This window comes from Macrobrachium nipponense, chromosome 15, assembly GCF_015104395.2.
Source record: "Macrobrachium nipponense isolate FS-2020 chromosome 15, ASM1510439v2, whole genome shotgun sequence".
In the NCBI taxonomy this organism is placed as follows: Eukaryota; Metazoa; Arthropoda; class Malacostraca; order Decapoda; family Palaemonidae; genus Macrobrachium; species Macrobrachium nipponense.
In genome coordinates, this window is record NC_087208.1 from 89177628 (window position 1) to 89182627 (window position 5000).

Sequence of the window (5000 nt, forward strand, 5' to 3'; positions counted from 1 at the left end):
GCAAACGGAGATCTCTCTCTTTTTACAATTATATATATATTCTTTTATAAACACAATAATGCGAAAATCTGCAACACATTTTAAAACATCCTATTCTAAGCTATCTAGGAATATGAAAAAATGTTACACAATCTACAAGACATTTCAAAGAGGGGAAACATGCATTTTGAAATTAGCAATATATAATAATATATATATATATATATATAATATATATATATATATATATATATATATATATATATAACATATATATATATATATATATATATATATATATATATATATATATATATATATATTATATATATAATATATATACTATAAATAGTATAAGCCACAAAGGAAAAATAAAAAACGGAGTTTCTACAAGATCTTTCGACTCAACGTCTTTTACTCAGCAGATAAACTGACTTACATGGAATTCTTTGAAAAGTGCTGCTTACCTAATATCATTTATATTCCTGTAAAGTGGTATAGATATGTTGATGATATTTTAGCTGTTTGATGGTATTGATGTAAATGATTTACTTTCTAAATTAAATAATAGGTACCATCGATTGGAAAAAGACAATTGCCTCCCTTTCTTAGATGTTTTGATACATAGAGAACCATTTCAATGTAAATTCAGTATTTATAGGAAACCAACCAACAACTTAACTTATGTTCATCCCTATTCAGGCCACCATCTTAAAATCAAAATATCATTTTTTTCTTCTGATTTTACGAGCATTGCGCATTGTCAGTCCCCAATATTTAGATCAAGAAATTGAATACATAAGAAAAATAGGGAAAGATTTATGTTATCCTTCGCATATATTAGATATTTGTTACAATAAAGCCCATAAAAAGTTTTATAGTGTAAGTAACACGGAGAAAGAAAATTCTAAGAACATTCTCAGTTTGTCTTATTCTAAGGAGTCCCACGTGGCCGAGTGGACTTCGCTCTCGGCGCTGCTAATTCGGTGGTCCGAGTTCGATTTCTCGGCGGTCAACGCGGAACCAGAGAAAAAAAAATTTATTTCTGGTAATAGAAATGCCTTTCTCGATATAATGTGGTTCGGATTTCCACAATAAGCTGTAGGTCCCGTTGCTAGGTAATCAGTTGATTCCTAGTCACGTAAAATATATCTAATCCTTCGGGCCCAGCCCTAGGAGAGCTGTTAATCAGCCTCAGTGGTCTGGGTAAAACTAAGATATACCTTACTTTTTTTACTTATTCTAAGGGGTTTGAAATCATTAAATCATTGTTAAAAGCCTTTAAGGTCAACCTTGTTTTTTCCTATAATAACACACTAAAAGGAATGTTAATAGAAAATGGCCCCAGGGAAAGCAACAACATAATATATAAAATTCCATGTATGGACTGCCCCTCTTTTTATCTCGGACAGTCGAGCAAGGGCTTAGAAGTAAGATTAAACCAGCATAAATATTCTGTAAAAACTAGGCTAACATCTAATGTAATATTCATTCATTTAAGTGAAAACAACCACAGAATAAATTGGATTGGTAGTTCAGTAATTGCAAGGTCAAAAGATGTCTTATCACGAAATCTTTTAGAATCTGCCATAATACAACTTCCCATTGTAGTTTTAATATTAGTCGTGGCCTGTTTCATTTGGACCCTTGTATTTGTAACATGTTTAAGAATGACCTCAAAGATATAATTACAGACTTAAATACAAATTAGTTGCCTTAGAGATATCTTTGTTGTATATGTATATTTAATATGTATTGTGAATAAGCTTTTGTTTACCAAAGTTCTGAATAGCTGTCGCCCTATATAACCCTTTAATTATCTTGTCCCTGTGTCTGAGCAGATTGACTTGATCTTTTTTTTTTCTTTTAAATTGTACCCATGTTTATGCTTGTTTGGGAAGGTTACTCATTCTCCAGGTGTGCCGGATTCTAGGTACTAATCTCCTTATAATCCCTATCTGTCAGTTATACGACCTTTCCTGTACTGTCATTTCCTCATGTAAGTCAGTATATCTGCTGAGTAAAGGACGTTGAGTCGAAAGATCTTGCAGAAACTCAGTTGTTTATTTTTCCTTCGTGGCTTATACCTTTATTTATCGATTTATCATGTTCCAAACTTTCGTGATTCAGTTATACATACATACATACATACATATAAATATATATATATATATATATATAATTTATATATATATATATATGTATATAGTATATAATATTATATATATATATATATATATATATTTATAATATATGATATATATATATATATATATATATATATATATATATAGTATATATATAAATATATATATATATATATTTATATATATATATATATATATATATATATATATATATATATATATATACATATATTATATATATATATTATATATTTATTTTTTTATATATATATATATATTTTATATATTTATATAATATATATTTAAATATATGATATATATATATATATATTATATATATATATACATTATATAAAACACAATATATATTGCAAGGTCAAAAAATGTCTTATCATGAAATCTTTCAGAGCAGTCCAAACCAAAGTGGTGCATCATATTCACGTACTCTGAGTGGAAGCCACCTATACTAAAAAAGAAACCCCCTCTGCTGAGGGGCGTCTGAAGCATCATAGAAACAAACCATCAGACCACTTTCATCATTTCACTGAACGGCATCCAATGGGACTCACAATGATAAGGAAGCTGATTGCAAATACGAAATTAATGTAAAACTTCGAAGTTCTGTTCACTGGCTGTGAGCAGGAAGCAATATGCAATAAAGAAATATCTTGCGGTTTATTACCAAAAACTCTAGTTATTTCTCACCTACGTACGTTGGGAGTTGTTTAGAAACCTGTTTCGACGGAAGATGGGAGACTGTAGTTATAATATGAAGTTACGAGAACCACTGATCATGCAGGAGTTGAACTAGACCTGATAAAGTTTTAGAAGTGTTCCCGTGTTATCCGAAGATGACTAGTGATCTAAAGACTTGTCCACAATGAGACAATTTAGCTGCAACACGTAGCAAGGGCGGAGCAAGTATTTAACAATAAGGAAAAAATGAGGAAGCTAACATATTTCTCTCTCTCTCTCTCTCTCTCTCTCTCTCTCTCTCTCTCACCACCAGTGTATGAAAACAACTTGATAAATGTACAGACAGGTAATTATATGCATAAAAAGGTTCAGTTAACACTTACCATATTTATTGCAAACATCTTCCACGTAACGTTCTTAGTTTCCTCGTGGCATTACTCAAACGGTTCCAGTAGGAAAATAGTTGTGAAATTATTATGCAAGTTTTTAAGTTTTGAAGAGACAAACATGAAGATAGTGAGCATCGTATATATATATGTATATACATATACACACACACACACACACATATATATATATACACAGGTATATATATAAACTTAATTATATATATAGTATATATATACATACATATATATATATATATATTATATATAATATATATATATATATATAGCAATATAGTATATATATATAAATATATTATTATCTTATATATATATATATATATATATATTGTGACGAAGTGCCAAGTATCTGGTTACTACACTTACCATTCATTAATTATTACCTCACCACAGCCAGACACCTGAACCTCATCACAGGTACTAAACGACTGAATACTCTAAAGGCAACAGTGATCACTTAACAACTTACCAGTATTGCAGAAAATCAGACTAAGTTCATCAAAACAGGTGTGAGGTAATCTTGTAAGTAATTAAATTAATTAAAAGGCATCACTCCATCAACAACTTTAAAAGTCTAAGTATTTCCCTGATTTCAAAAGTCTAAGTACCTCCCTGGTTCTAAGTCACTTCAAGTAAATGGAAGGAAAAAGGATCAATTACCACTCTATGTTTCTAACTAACATAAATATAATCAATATACATGTATACTGATGAGAAATGAAATACTTATAAAAATTTTAAATACAAAAATTTATTATCAAACTAAAAATTTATAAGTGAAATTCACAATATCAGGGAAAATTACGGTTACTTGAAAACAAAGTAAAGTTTAATTAATTCTTGAATCAATAAAGTAAAATTAAATCAAAATTAATTTATCACAAAATTCAAGAAAATTAAGTCGATTAAAATTCAAAAGTGTTAGGCATTAATTAAAATTTGGAAATTAATTCACAAGTGCTAAACAATAATGAAACTCGAAAAGAATTCTAAGTAAATGCAAATTAATTCACAAGTGTTAAATTTAATTAAATATGCAATGAATAAGTAATGAAAATAACTAAATTAATTACATTGTGAATGCAAATGAAAACACAGAAAAATGTGGAAAATACCAGAATTGCAATGTGTAAAAATATGAATCTTTTCACTCAAACCATTGTAACTATTAGTTATTAGTTTTTTACCAGACCACTGACTATTAGTTATTAGTTGCAACTAATAAAAATATAACACACTTTACCTTCTTGGTATACCAATTTTCTTTTTTTCACTTATAAATTTTGAGTTTGATAAAAAAAAAATTTATTTAAAATTTTTATAAGTATTTCATTTCTCACCAGTATACATGTATATTGATTATATTGATGTTAGGTAGAAACATAGAGTGGTAATTGATCTGTTTTCCTTCAATTTACTTGAAGTGACTTAGAACCAGGGAAGTACTTAGACTTTTGAAATCAGGGAAATACTTAGACTTTTAAAGTTGTTGATGGAGTGATGCCCTTTGATTAATTTAATTACTTACAAGATTACCTCACACCCCTGCCTTTTGTTTTTTTGATGAACTTAGTCTGATTTTCTGCAATACTGGTAAGTTGTTAAGGGATCACTGTTGCCTTTAGAGTATTCAGTCGTTTAGTACCTGTGATGAGGGTTCAGGTGTCTGGCTGTGGTGAGGTAACAATTAATGAATGGTAAGTGTAGTAACCAGATACTTGGCCCTTCGTCATAAGTATTAATTTTTATATTATGTTAGGCAGAATCTGAA

The 5000-nt window shown here is 28.9% G+C and overlaps 1 long non-coding RNA gene across 1 annotated transcript in view; it reads right to left on the bottom strand.

Moving 5' to 3' along the window:
* The window catches only part of LOC135226903 (uncharacterized), a 7345-nt gene extending 4356 nt beyond the window's left edge, over window positions 1-2989 (bottom strand). Inside the window, exon 1 of the long non-coding RNA XR_010317315.1 lies at window positions 2832-2989. This is a non-coding gene — a long non-coding RNA (uncharacterized LOC135226903). The remainder of the gene's footprint in view (window positions 1-2831) is intronic.
* Between the last annotated feature and the right edge of the window lie 2011 nt (window positions 2990-5000).